At 38.7% G+C, this 15,628-nt stretch overlaps 1 protein-coding gene across 8 annotated transcripts in view; it reads left to right on the top strand.

Annotated features, from left to right (window-relative positions):
* Window positions 1-15,628, top strand: part of LOC139138376 (KN motif and ankyrin repeat domain-containing protein 1-like) — a 103,062-nt gene that overhangs the window by 57,257 nt on the left and 30,177 nt on the right. For 7 of the 8 annotated variants that reach the window (XM_070706738.1, XM_070706730.1, XM_070706734.1 and 4 more), the window contains one exon: window positions 5,308-5,483. The exons of the other annotated variant lie outside the window; for it this stretch is intronic. The gene's annotated coding sequence lies outside the window, so the exon portion shown is untranslated. The remainder of the gene's footprint in view (window positions 1-5,307; window positions 5,484-15,628) is intronic. 8 annotated transcript variants of the gene reach the window in all.

Below are 15,628 nucleotides of genomic sequence, written 5' to 3'. Positions count from 1 at the left end.
TCACTGACTGATTCCACCAATATCATATCATTGAGATCATTATAAAAATACATTACATCAAGGCAGTCGGAGCATTGTGAATGGAAAAAAGAAAATTTTTAAATTATCAATCCAAGTGCTTTTTACAGTGTATTAATGAGATATCGCTGTAAAGCTGTAATTTATCCTGGCATGCTCTCTACTGTTGAGTGAGTACATTCACAGCATGGAAGAAAAAACCAACATGAGTCATAGCTGGATTGCGAGTTAGGCTTGTAATACATTCATCATTTCAAGTTCAGTACTTCTCCATCCCTTGTCCCATTGGCCCCATTTTCAAAATCTATAAAAACGTATTTTTAGCAACTATTCCAACATTTGTTAAGTATGACATCGTCCAGTGCATTGTTCCAAGGGAAATTTATCACCCAGGCAGACTGTTCTTCAAAACTAACAGCTGTGTTATTGCCAAGAGACAGTATTTCATACTATTGAAATCACCCAGGCTGAGTATTTCCCACAGTGCAACAAAACAATGTGAGTTCACTGGATTGTGGATGAAGAGTTAGTTAAGGGGTCCAAAGTGTTTATGATCGTAATTCAAAGTGGCAATGTCCTTCATTTATGAGCACATGTGACCTTGCAAATTTATTATGGTTAAAAAGAAAGATGAAATAGTCCCATAAATTTTGCAAAAGGAAAGTTTATTTGCTTTTATATTTAATATACATATCCTGAACTCATCTACTGTGCTAGGGATGTACTGGTCACTAAAGGTTATAATGCTGTTGTTGTTCCTTGAATTTATCCAACCACTTCAAGAATGTCCTAATACAAGTAACCAAGTAAAATTGCTTTACTGACTCTAATATCCACTCATTTGGAGAAGTTCTCTCTGTTGCCTCACTTTAATGCACTCAGTCCTCATGTGGATAATATCTTGCATCACTTTTCCTTGATAACCAGTCTCCCATTTTCAAGACTTTTCAGATCTACAGGGCTCTTTGTCCAGTGATCTGTGCATGATGTTAAGGCAAATCAGTCAACCATTTCTTTTTGCAATGACCATGTATGTCATACAACCTTCATGATAGCCAGGATGTTGTGTTTAGCTCACATTTGGTATATATACCAAAGAGAGCTATAATGGTAGATTGGCGGTGTCTGTGTGTACGTATGTATGTATGTTTTCTGTGGGGTTTTTAGCTGAACAGGGTTTCCTTCATAGCACAAAGGAACTTTCAATTGCCAAGTCAAATATCTACATCAAAATAAATATTTCAGAATTCATCAAATTCATTTTTGTTTAAAAATGATGAGCCTTTGTATGTAGTGCATGATCCAAGGTACATGAATATTAATTCTCAGAGATAATAAGTGATCCCTGAATTTGCATATGCAAAACTTATTCACACTTTGCATAAATGCATACCCCATAGATGATGCTTTGAGCAATAGAAGGGCCTTTTTGTTGCAATATTGACATTATCAAAAACAGATACCATGCAATTTATTTTTAATGGAAAATAGGTTTTTAGGTGTCAAGATATGAGATAGGATCAAAACAGGAACCAGAAGATGACCATTCAGAAAGCGATTTCTCACAAGACTCTGATTTGTGTGTCCACATGCCAAACAGGTGTCAGATCATGCCTGTGTGATTGTTATCAAAAGGCAGTCATCAGTGTATTAGTAACATGAATGGAATCTTTGTTGATCTAGACTCCAGACACTTACTGTCATTTGCTAGGAGAAAAAAAAACCCTTGATGATAGTTGATACAGACTGCTGTTTTCTTTATGCGATTGGGTCACAAACCATTGATATATTAGAACTGACAGGAAGTGGAGGGTATCCTGGGAAAAGAGACGTGAAAGTTTTCTTGGTATTATGGGTAGTATAGAATGTACATACTCTGCATTCTGGGTCTATTGTTGACACATACTAAGCTTCCAACTGGACGGCCACCCATATTCATATCATGAGTATCTCGGCTGCCAGATTTCTTTTTGTACTACGCCATTATTCAGACGCTCCATCTTTAGCTGAAGTGATGAAGATCTGGGAAGGAAAGTGGTATACTTGAAAGAATTGTTTGTAGCGTTCTTCCTTGAAGTCATGATGGATAAGAGATCAGGAACATGATAGTCAGTCATGTACAGACGCCATGTAAAAATACTCACAATAAACAGGCTGATGGCAATCATAGGTTTGTGACTAAATATAGCATCAGGCATGAAACACTGCTTTTGCTGACAAAAATTGCAGACAGATTTTTAATTTCATTGCACCTGCTTTTATTGATGCAGCTCTTGGTGGTTCTGTTCTCAGGAATTGTGATTTTCTAAGTTTCAGTGTTTACTGGTCTTCACTGTAAATTGTTTACTGATCTACTGAGTTTGAAAAATTGTTCATATGTCGGAAAAGAGAAAAAAATGAATTGTAGAACAGAGGGTTCTTGTGCTGCTCTTTCTGAAAGGTATGCATCAACTCTCAGGAGGCAAAGACAATCTTCACATGTTCATTTTCACCATCTCCCAAGAGCTGACAGTGCATCTTTAACATCATGCATCATTTAACAGTGTTTTCTTAGATGCTATTCTGGTGTTAATATTTCAACAGAATAGTGTGCATAGCTGGATCGGCATCCATGCCAAGTCACTGAGTGGCCTACTTTACAACAACGGGACTTCAGTGAATGGCAAATGAACCGCAACAGTATAAGTCCCATAGCATGCATAGACTGCAAGAAAAGACAGCAAAGTGTTGTATTCTGGATTATGCTGACTGCTACTTGACTCAGATTCAAAGTGTGATTATAGGCTCCTAGGGTGTCGCAATGCCACCTCGGATTTTGAAATAAGCCCCGGCACAGTCGCATTTCCAAAATTAGATTTTCAAACACCGCCAAAGCCCTCTGTGATTTCACTCTTGTCACTCTGTCATTCGATTCACCAAAGAGAGCTTTGTTAGTCAGCTTCAAGACAGTGAGGAATACTTTTCATTGGCTGTTGTTCGTTACCTGAGATGCAGGGAATACTCTGTGTACAGGGTATTAGAAATCAACACCAGATACAGAGTACAGTGCCCTACTTTATACTCATAAAGTTGTTGCAAGTTATTAAGGTGTATTATTTTTGATTTAGGAGCCCAGTATATCTTCCACAGGATTTGGAACGGTACTTAACCTTTGACCCAATACCAGCATACTTTCACCCCGGGACTTGGTCATATGATGATATGAAAATGATGGCATATTTATGTTTTGATAGTGCTGATAATACCCCAACACAAATCATGTGTGTTTGTCAGATTTCGCTGGCTGACAAATCAGCAGCCACTGAAATGAACATGACTTGCAAGTTTTAGCTAATCACGAACGACAAATCTGTTGCCGTGGTTTTTGTAGATGATGCATAGCGACAGTGCTTGTTGCATCACGATATTGAAAAAAGCAAATTTGTAACTGTACCATGTGCTCTTTGTGTAACAGGAAATAGCATCATACGCAGAAATTCTTATGGTTTTGTCGGATGTTGCCATGTGACTTAAAGAATAAAATATGTGAATAATAAACTTAATATTTAAATACTAGTGCTAGGTTTTGCTATACGCAATAAAGTGTTGATACACACTGCCAGTATATGATGTACCACTGTAGTGATTGCGAAAGTTCACTTTACCATACCGTGGTTACCCAGAGCATACATGCAGTATTGAAATTTTACAAAGCACTTGCAATGATATTGACTTCCATGGATACACTACACCGTCCATGGAAATGACCTTATTTACAGGTGGTGTTGCATTTTGTCTGCACATGTACACCACTGTACAGGGTGGTATGGGAACAAATTTGCCAGACCCCCTAAGATACAGGGTGTTAATTTCATGTACCTGTGATAAACATTCCTGTCCTAAAAAATCCCAAGAGCACAAAATTTGGTATAAAAGGAATGGTTGTCATAGCCACCAAGGTCATGGTCAATAGCCCTTTATATCCATTTACAGTGTGTAATGTCATACAGATATCCACTTTCTTTGATGATAATTCCAAACTCCTGATGTCCATGAGTCTCTCTAAATGTCCCAACATTGAAACTCCATTATAACTTTGATGTTTTCTACTGAATTTGCTGTCTAATGTATCCACTATTCAACACAGCCTCTATGTATGTATCCGTGTTATTGTTGTTGCAATCAGCACAAGAATTTATTTGTCAACAATAACATTGCACACATGTTCTATACAGTACATCATGTTTATAAAGCTAGTACAGACCTTGGAATATACTTAAGTCTCAGTAATCAGAAAAAAAATCAAGATTTATCATTACAATTGGTAGCTGTCACAAATAATGTCGGTGTGTACACTTGAACAAAAATATTTGAAGATGAAAGCAGTCACTTTGCTGTACTGCTTTGTGAAGCAAGAACTTTTTCCATCAAATGTACACTCTACCATCTAGTGTTCAGTGTAAAAGATCACTTATTGACATGAGTATGGTTTTACTGGCCACTATGCCGTGTGCCCTGTAAGCTAGACTTGATGTACCAATGGCTGTGGTGCAAGAACACTTTTCAAATTACTTGTTTCCATGTAAAACTGATGGAAAAAATTTCTAGAAACTCTGAAATTGACTTTAGAGAGTTTGTGAGTGAGAGAGCAGATGCACTGTCACAATCCTACATAGACAATTAAACTTGGGACAATGTCAGTCAAGCTGGATTACAAGAATCTCATCATTGCCAATGGTTTAATTTAGTTTGCAGTGTGTATTTTAGACGGAGCTGGTGTGTGAAAGAACAATGCTGTTTGAGACAAGCTCATTGTGAAGGAGATAAAAGGTTTAAAAATAGACACTCTGTGTAAATAAGTAGAAAATTAACCACCAAGAATATAGCTGAACTTGACATTTAAGGTAATGAAAGTTCTTAGCAGACCACCAAACTTGTGCTATCTCTGGAAATGCAGCTAAGTCTGTTATTTTCAGTGTTTAAGCTTCATTGACAAAGCACAGAGGACTGTGAGCATCTTCCCCAAATCTGTACGGTAATCTTGATAATGAACACACACAATAAAAAGTTTTGAATTCCCGCTCTTTGGAACAGCCAGTGTATGTAACCCCGCCCATGTGGGTAAACTTTGCACTCCATTGATTTGTGAGTTGAAGCCTATTTGCCGACACACCAGTCAATATAGTGAAACAAAAGCCAAGCCGGTTGTCCCCTCTCAGCTGCCTTGCTCCTTGTCGGTGGATTTGTGTGTTTTCTCTGAAGTGCATGGAAACCTGCCTTACACATCTTGTTTTCTTCGCCAAACTCCAGGCTTGGTGACAAAGAAAAGCTGTTTGCCGTGGAGCTGAGTTTGCTGTTGAAAGACGTACTGAGTCGAGGAAATTCGCAGGGTGATTATACAGAGTTTTAAAGGCTCCACTGTGTTCACTACGGTACCCGGCAAGACTCATCCGCCGATTGTAAACAGTCATCTGAAACACTCTGAAGTAAGTTAAAGTATACAAGATTTTGCCCACACTTTTTATTTTTGCGTCAAAACTCAGTTTTTCCTGCAGCAATCCTGGTTTCTAGAATTAGCCTGTGGTATAGGTAGGGATTCATTTTAATTGTGGAAAACATAAACACCGGCTGCTAAGTTACTTATGAAAATGGAGGTCTTGGTACAGCTCTTGTCTTTTACAAATGCTGGTAAAATTTTCTCCTAAATTGCCGTTACCCTGACCTTTACTCCATTCACACCCTGTCATTTATATTAACAGTGTTTGCACATGGAAGCAGTTAGCAACCAATTATAGGGTCATGTACATGCACTACATTATGGCAACTTTTTTATGTCGCTGATAATAAACCCTTTATGTCACCCTGCCGAAGACAGGTTGTCAGTGCTAAGCACACTTTGACAATCAGTACTGTATCAGATGGTATGTGCCATGCTCCTCATTGTCAACTACAAAGTGCTCTGCAAATCTGAGGCGTAGACAGTTTTTTATCTGCAAGGGCTGCAAGTGTAGTTGATGACAGGGCCACCCAACCTTCAGTACTCCAGGTGCCTAGAAAGTTACACTCCGATGGTCAGGTCTACCACGGGCAAAGATGCCGAATCAATGGTGACATTGAGGAAAATCAGTCTTATCTTGTGGTGACTTGCCCACAAAAAACATGACATTTGAAAATATGATGAAGCAAAATGGAGAATGTGCAGCCACTGATGATTGACTATAACAGAGAAAACAAAACATTATCTAATGCGTATTTACTTATGTACGTTTTCCAGTTGGTGTTGTGATAAAGTTGCAGTCACTCTCGTCAAGTTTATAAAAGTCATATGAATATATACTGATACAAAATTCATAACATTCCGAGCGCTTCCCTGGTTGCTGAGCAAGTTTACAGAAAATGCTGTAACTACGTGCAGCAGTCAGTGTCTACGTGGTCCAAACTTTGTAATCTGTGCTGAGTTGTGTATTCAGTGCTGACCTTTTACATTTTCTGTCCACCCATTCCAACAGTGGCAGCTGTCTGCTCTACATGCTCTCTCTCTGTCTCTCTGTCTCTGTTTCTGTCTCTCTGTCTATCTCTCCCCCTCTCTCTCTCTCTCTCTCTCTCTCTCTCTCTCTCTCCTCTCTCTCTCTCTCTCTCTCTCTCCTCAACATACACGATGCTAGGCTTCTAATATGCTTTCACAATACTGCTCTCACACCATACTATATGGTCAGACCAGATGGCGGTATTCTTTCTGTTTGGATCAGTGATGGAAATGGTGCGAGTCATCAATATTGTCTTCAATAGTAAAATACCTGCATCACGTGAAATACCTGAGTCATGATGTGAACTATTAATAAAACACATGTGGTACAAGCGGCACACTTTGTGTTGGCCCAGTAGAAGCTCTTACACTGTTCAAATACAGAACTTCCTGTCTAATCAGGACTTGCAGGTATTAAAATCATAATCAGGCCTGCCAGTAGGTACTTCTTATCACTTAAAAGCCAACATTTGTCAACTTGCATAACTTTAATGAAAACTTCGATGTGTGGCCAATCATTGTTGACAGCCTATAAAATTGAAATACCCAAGATAATATCTCTGTCCATCACTCATGATAGGGAAGGGATTGCCAAAATCAATTTTAGTGTCGTGAAACCTTAAACAGGTTTATTTTAAAGACTTCAAAGCATTATCTAATCTTGTGTCCTTGCTGCCAAAAAATCCTCTAAACTCTATACTTAATGATGTGAATGTTCTAGTTTGAAATCTGACAAGGCAGCAGATGTAGAAATGAGTACTTTTTCAAACATCAGTTCCACAGGGAATTGTCAGCTGCAAAACACATGGTTGTTGCTGCCCAAGGATAAAATACGAAACTGAGACACCTGTTGGACAGACCGTCATGCCTAGAATGTCATGGATGGACAATTTGCTACATTGCTGTGATGTTCAATTCTAGAGGACAGAGAATGACTCAAAGCAATCATCTCTTGTGTGAGATAAGCAATGATGATTGTTATCTGCTACAGCAACAAATAGATCCAGGTCATCTATTGTCAGTGCTGGGCCTCACACAGCTTCCCTGGTCCTTCGGTCCCATCAGCAGAAACTGTCGTGATACTCCACTATGCTACCTGTCCACCAAAGGGACCATTTATAGTTCAAGCATTCCTTTGGATACAACACTTGTTGCATTTTCACCTTCACCCAACCCCCAACCCCCTTGATGAAAGTTTGAAAATGACAAAAAATTAGTCAACTAAGTGATTCAAACTTCCACTAACACCCCCCCCTCCCCCCCCCCCCCCCCCCCCAAAAAAAAAAAAAAAAAAAAAAAAATTGCTAATTGCTTAAAATTGTTTAGGAATTTTTTTTGAAGTTTCATCTGCAGACATGTTTATGAACTACAAATATTTCAAAACTAAATGTAAACTTTGATTTTATATCTCTAATATAGTACAGATTCCATGGTATAACCGCAGGATATAGTTTACAGCGGGAATCTGTGCAAGATAGAATAGAGCTAACTCGCCCCAAAATACAAGTAATATGGTTAGCCATATGTGTGTTCCAGTTTTTCTCATCAACATTTCCATCAACAGTGGTTGCAGAAGATGGCCTCAGAGAGGATCTTCTTTGTTAGTCCATTAAAGATCAGACTGAGTCCCACATTTGATGTCAAACAATCCATAGATCTAGCTGTCTACTTATGTGCTGTCAGTGCCTGTGTTTTATAAATGTTCCCATATCCGAGTACACTGTGTACAACCCATCAACATGGGACGTGCTGTTTATTTTTCGGTGACGGGACACCAGTTCTAAATATGGACCCAGTACAGGTTGGGGTGTTGTGTGCTGACTGGCAAAGTTTACAGAAGTGCTTATCTCCTGTTTGGTGATACACAACCCTTGTCATAAGTAAGGGTGTTTTTCCACCCGGAGAAAGTTTTACTGCGGAAGATTTTTTTTTTTTTTTTTTCTGTTTAATCAAAGAGTTGTATTAAAGTGTGGGACTGCAGTTACTCGTGTTGAGTGGAGACGTGTGGAGTGGAGTGTTTTGTTGCTTTTCTGGTGCAGGGGAATTGCGGAATGTTTGACGTGAAAAACTGACAATTCAGGTGGGAGGAAGGGGGACTGGATGTTGATATTCTTTGTAGAAAGGAAAGAAAGAATGGTGAATTGTGAATGAGTCTCTGGGGACTCAAGTCTTACTCTGTGTTTGTTTTTACACAGGAAGGAAAAATATAGAGAACTACTGCAGTGCTCTTTGACCTGAGAATACCCTGTGAATTTTGAGAACACTATTCAGTTTGGAAAACTTTCTAGCCACATCACCTTATCAAATATAATGTAATAATGTATACTTTGTCTTCAACGTAGATCTTTACAGTTCCAATATGGTGCTGTTACTCACATACATTTTGGTAAGTAACTGTATTATTCACACTGTGAAATGGATGACAAAAATGTCCTGTGCTCATTGGTTTCTTAGAGCTCTTGGTGTTTCTGATAATTTGTTAAATAGACTCTTCCACGCTATTTCAAACAGTGGGAATATACCAAAAGTATGGCATTCAGGGGTGTCATGAACACATCCACCCATAAATGACACGCCAACCCCCCATCTGGAAATTTTCTGCCCGTATAATTTTGGATGACATCTTAAATTTTTGTATTCAAGTCCAAGGGACATGTCATGCTGGAGGCTGAAAAGTTGTGCATTCTGAGGCTTCCGGTGTTTGAGTCACTGCAGTGAGTTCTCAGAGCAGAGAGTAAATGCCATGTGTGTTGAAATGTCTCGTGAAATTGCAGACTTACAACAATGATTTCACAATGTACACAGGAAGTTAGTCTTCAAAAGTTTTTGAAGGCAGAACAAAGTCGTAGAAAACAAGAACAAATGATGCAATTGAGTTTGAAGTGATTTTGAAGGATTGGACGTTACAAGTTAAGACCGGCATTGCCGTCACCAAGTGTCCACGCAGGGGTGTAATACTACCAGAGAGCAGCAGAATCTCATAAGTTGTTATTGTCACAGGCCATCCCAGGGTTCTGTTTTATGATTTATCATCGTCTGTTGAAAACACTTCAGCCTATTGGGGGCTCTGAAGTCAAAGGTCAAATGGCTTCGAGGTATCTCGCCATCATATGATTGCGAAGGAGTTGATTTCAGGTGAGACTTAATAGCTAGTTAAGCAAAAACAAATCTGTCATGTATTCATGGCTTCTTTGACGTTTGCTGTGGTTTGGCAGATGTCAAAGAAAGTTTGGTTTCTTCCTTGTACTGTGTGGCCGTTGAGCAATGAGATCCTCGGGCACTCAGACTGTGGCCATTGTTTGCCAATGTAACCACGTCGATTTCAAGTGACCGGGATTCAACAGAATTGTTTGCCACTTGGTACTGACGGGGTTGTCCCGTACCTTGTATAGTCAATCACCAGCCTTCAGTTTAGATCAGTTGTCGGTAACTTCTGAGGTTATTTACTGGTGCTGTGGCCATCAATTTAGAGGCAGTTTCCAAAAGACCCTTGTACATGACATTTACAGTAGGTATGTATTTTTGATGGAATTTCCAAAAAAAATGTGGTTTTGCAGTTGATGGTAATTTCTTGTATTCGTTGAGGGACATGACCTAATTCTTCTATGCCTTTTCTCAGAAGAAAGACTCATCTTGCATAGCTACATCCTTGAACAAAGTGACAAACATCTTGGCATTTGATCTTGGACACCAGTTTACAGTCCCACTTGGTACCCATCAACCATCAACCAAGCTATATCTGGTAACTGCAATATTTTACCTTTGAAGTATTAGTCAATATGTAAAACGTGGAGGTATTTTCAGAGGTATGTTATCATATTGGTAGATATGCCCACTTATAATTAACCATTGGTTTTATCCTATGTACCAAAAATAGGTCACCGATGTGAAGGTATTTGATACAGTTGAGATACTCCAAAGGAACAAGTTCATGAGCACCCACATGTGCAAGGCCCCCCCCTTTTTACAGTCAGTGTGACCTTTGACCTCGGACCAGCGATAAGCTCCTGTAATCCTGTGTTTTGGGTTTAATATTGTCGGTCTTCCACAGGCAATCGCAAATCAAAGTCCAAGATGATGTCATTATGACATTGATCGTTAGGAACATTGTCCTGCAAACACTTTTCAGTGAAAATACCTGATATTATTCAGTTTATTTCTGAGTGATGCTGTACATCTATAAAGTTTGTTGATAAGGATGAAAAAGTTGGAAAAAAAAATTGAGGCAAAAAGTGGTCAACGTGGTGCCAAGTGGCACAAAAAACAAGTATTGTATGAGTGTGACAAGATTTATTGTCAGTCTTAACAGCATTTCCGTACAGTCTATGGAAATTATGGAATGTTTTTAGAAGTATTAATTTCACTGTGAAATGGCCAAAACAGTGTTGTCAGCAAATAAAAAGATTAATATTGACTTTGCAAGCCAATGACTTGCCAACAGAAACCAAAAATAACCGACCGAAGTTTGTAATTCAAATATTGAATACCACATGCTGGATTGACCAAAGTCTTGACAAACAAATTTGTTTGATTTTCACATGTACTACACATTTTGTAGGAAAGCCGCTCTTTGAAAATTTGCCTCCAAAATTGTTCCTCGGCAGTTCTGATATGTGTAAAACATCTGGGACCTTGTATCTTGTCAGAGGTATTTCACACAATTTATCAGTGTTTTCTGGACGACTTCACTGGACATGAAGTACATCGGAAATTTCATACAAATATCAAATGATATTATTAGAAGGGGATAAGCAAATGTGTGTTTGCCTGTTTCTGTTTGATGTATGCGCAGAGTGTTGTAGATCTAGTGTAGAAGACAGCCATGTATGTGTTCACTCCCAATTCCCTGCATGAAGGTCCACAGAACATCATCGACAACATTGGGCTTGGGCCAAACCATGATAGTGAAGGGGTTGGTCGTGACAGCCCTTTACTAACCAGCTAGATTTTCTTGAAGAAAAACAGAATCTCCTTTGTGGGCTCCATTCTGTAGCTGTGATCCCTGCTATAGCCATCCGTGGTTCAAGTGTCTGTACTCCAATGATTTATGCCGGTACAATCCTGTTTTTTAGGGCACAACAAGTGTTTGCATTTGCAGTACTTCACGAAATTGCACACAGACAGCAGGTGGTGTGACAAGGAGGAGTTCTGGGTGGGGATGCTGTACCTTTGCCCCCATCAGGAGAAGAGAAGTGGGATATCTCGCCTGCTTCCTTTTTTTCCAAGTTTGGTTTTCCCAAGGAAATGCCAGGAAGACTATTTGAGAGTTCACAAGCTTTGGTATCAATCAACAGCGACTGCTTCTGATCCACTCCAAGAAGACAATATTGGTGTTTTCACTGGAGTGTGGGAACACACATGAATGATTTTGGAACCCTGGTAACATTTCTGTTTTCCCCCTAAAACATGACAGCAACCCTGGTAAAGGGACTTTGAAACTAGGGTTACCAACTTCCTGCCCGTAACAACAACACTGAACATACCGCTATGTGTACATGTAACTAATGAATTATTAAATAGCATGGCAAAGTTTTCAATTGGATTGTAAATTATTTTATGAAATATATATCAATCACGAAGTGTTATATACGTCATGAAAGATGGCCAGGGTGTATGGTGGGATTCTGTTTGAGCCACAGAGCTTAGAAATTCAGGCTACACAGAAACTTTTGTCAGAACAGGTGCTGCTCTACCAATGTTGTGGCTTTTGTAATGTGGAATGTTAATGAGAAGAATGTCACATTTATTTGAAATTTGTTCGCTATATTTGATTTATTCAGCGGTTCCATAGAGTGCCTTCACAAGTGCCAAGCAAACATATTTTTGGGCGTGGAAGGCCATATTCCCCAGCTCCATGGCAGGGTGTCCAGTATGTGTTGACGTGCCATGGGGCAGGTATCACACTGTTCATGTGGCAAGGCTATAAATTAAACCATTGTACCCACACAGCTCCCCCAGGGGATATCACCTCAGTGGCAATTGCAGTGTGACCAGAGAAGACATGACCTCAGCGGTCATCATGAGATATTATCACGTGTTATGGTTCCAATGTCCACTCTATTGTGAACTTTCTACACACTGGCTATATCAAACTGTAAAGGCATGAGACAATGATAATAAAAAATACACCTGTAAAACTTTTAAAGATCGGGCCACTGTAAAAAGATTCTCTTAACAGTCACAAGCGCAACCTCCATGACTGTTGCCAAGGCCAAGACTGCCGTTGGTCAACTCGAAACCTACATGGCTTGTTTTGGGGATCTCTAGGATTGGATTGTAATCATTTGTAGACTTAATGAGTATTACATATATGTAAGTAATCAGGCATGATTGATGTGTGTTTCATGTACTTTTCAGTTGTTGAAATTTGCTTGGAAGTTGGCCAAGATTTCAGGACCTATCTGTGGCAACCAAAGAGTAAATGAATACCGAGTTGACAATGATGTGAAGTAAACATTTTTCAGAATTTCAAGGAAACTTTGTGTGAAGTGATATCACTGTTTAAAAAATCATGAGGTTACTGTCTGTCCCTACTGTCAATGTTGCATATGCTGTTAGGTCTATGTGTATGGATTTGTGTGTCAGTGCTTGAAGTGAAACAGGTAGATAGCTAATTCTACCCAGAATGCATAAATTAAAGATTGTAGTGAGGCTGTTCAGCCTACTCCGTAAGGGAGCAGATGCTTCAAATTTGAGCTTTTATGTTCATTAGTGTTTTTTCTGATAATCCCTTCAAAAGATCACATTTTCTGTTCATTGCTAGTAGTGGTCGCTGTCAATCATACGTTTTATTGCCCTCCATGTGGGCCATGTCATTCAGGATTCACCTTGATGTTATCTGAACTTTGACATCATTTGCATATTCATGAGAAACTCTGACATCATCTCTGATAAGCAAATGATTTGCATATTCATGAAAAACTCTGACATCATCTCTGATAAGCACATATGATAATTTGAAGATGTAAACACATCAGATTTGAACTTGTAATGAGTTAGATTATTAATCATCATGGACACCCTATGCAATGCCAGGTTGTTGACTTAGGACTACAAAGCAATAATTTTTATTTGAGATATATTAACAACCGAATGAAATTAGTTGCTTGGAACTCAAGTAAATCTCCATACCTTTTTGTATCACCGTCAGCATTCCAGTAACCTTTAACCCAGTGTCCATTGGCAGTGTGTTTATAAATATTACAAAACAAAGTGGATATGGGCTGCAGACAGGGTAGGTGTATCTTGCACCCATGGATACCCAAGAGATAGGGAAGATTGAGGAAAGATTGTGTCGTAAAATCTGACACAGAGCATGACATCTCTGGTGAGGTAATTGTTACTGATACAGTGCATGTATTGGTGGTGGTGTTGTTTATCAGGCAGTCACTACGGAGCTGTTTGTACCTTGAAGGTAAGATGGTGGCTTATGCTTGGTCCTCTCCTCACCCCACCCCCATTTCACTCTTTAAAGTTCCAGCTATGCAGTAGAAAACAATGGTACTGGGCCAAACCATCATGGAAAAAGGGATAATTTAACCCCATACCACGAAGGTTACAGTATCAATCTTACATATATCAGGCTGGTTCATGTACAACGAAGTGGAGCAAAATTATGTGTTTCTGTTGATGTTACTGATTATTTGTTTAGAAGACGTGTTTTTGTTGCCATAGCAGCAAGACTTAATCAAAGAGTATGTTTTGAAGTCTGTGTATTTGAATTGCCTTATCTGAAAAACACATGTCAAGGTGATGTATTTTTGTGAAGAAAATACTATTATCAGTCTTACACAGGTAACAGGTTTGGAAATGTTGTCTTTGCAATAAACACACACAGAGATGTGGTATATTAAAGCAATGCTGTTACACGTGTAGCCAGTATATCCAATCTCTCCCACCCTCAGGATGCTTACAGTTTCCTCAAGTCATTTCACATTTGAAAGTTTCTACAATTATTGTTTTATCTGCTGTTTAAAACTTCAATGTCCAAGTGATGCTTAAAGTTTTGTTCGGTGTGATAATGTATTTCAATGCGTGATCCGGTTCAATCCTGATGAATCGTAACAAACAAAGATAAGGTCGTGTCAGAGACAACAGCCATGATAGCAGGTACTAGATGCAGCTTATCAAACTCTATCAAAAACTGAATTAGAATGTAAGCCTTACATCCCTTTAGGGTATAAACTTTTCCTGATTTTAGCCACGTTGTGCCATGGCATATTTTCTCATTGTAAAATCTGACATCCATGTCATGTCCATGGGCCATCTCATGGAATTTGTTTATTTTGGGACCAGAAGATCCTGCCATTCAGATAATATTTTTCATTGATAATTTACATATTGGTAATATTCTCACAAGGATTTAGTATTCAGCGTTTGAAATTGTTCTTTCATGCGTGTGAAATATACAATTTTAGTTTTGAGCAAGCCAATTATGTGGAAGTTTGTGGACATAAAGCATACATGTACCACGCGTGCTATCTTTCAAATTCTTGTTCAACGTGTCCATTTCATTTCACACTTCTGCAAGGGCCTCATTTGTTTTACATTTTTAGGCAAAAATATAGTGATACTTGTGTGGAAAAATTGAGATGCTTTATATCATATGATAGCTTGAATGTTGATGAATGTAATACCTACTGGTTGACTGTTATTAGATAACGTTCACAGCAAATTTAAGTTGAGGTCTTGTTGTGTGAGATTCTCCAAATAAACATGGAAGATACTCAAATGCCAGAGGTTATGCAAGGTCACTAGGCATCCAATGTAGTATATGTATATACTCAATAGTCAAAACAGGACTGAAGCAATGACTCTTATGTGAATTTTCTCAAGATTTACTAAATTTTGCACTATCACAGCCATATTGGATTTGCCAGATATAATTGCTAAAGGTTTATTGTGTCCATTTTATTTTACAATTCTGCAAGGGCCTCATTAGTTTTACATTAATAGAAACTTGACCAAGGTCAAGATTTGAGAAAAAATGACTGTACAATGCTTTAAAGATACCATTTTTCAGAGTTTGTGACATGGAAAATGTTAGCCTAGGTTTTATACCATGGTTTATTTACAACATGGGGATTATACAGGTTCACTCAGGGT

The sequence above is a fragment of the Ptychodera flava genome, chromosome 8, assembly GCF_041260155.1.
Source record: "Ptychodera flava strain L36383 chromosome 8, AS_Pfla_20210202, whole genome shotgun sequence".
NCBI lineage: Eukaryota > Metazoa > Hemichordata > Enteropneusta > Ptychoderidae > Ptychodera > Ptychodera flava.
Note: the sequence above shows the minus strand (reverse complement) of the source record. Positions and strands in the feature narration are given on the sequence as shown.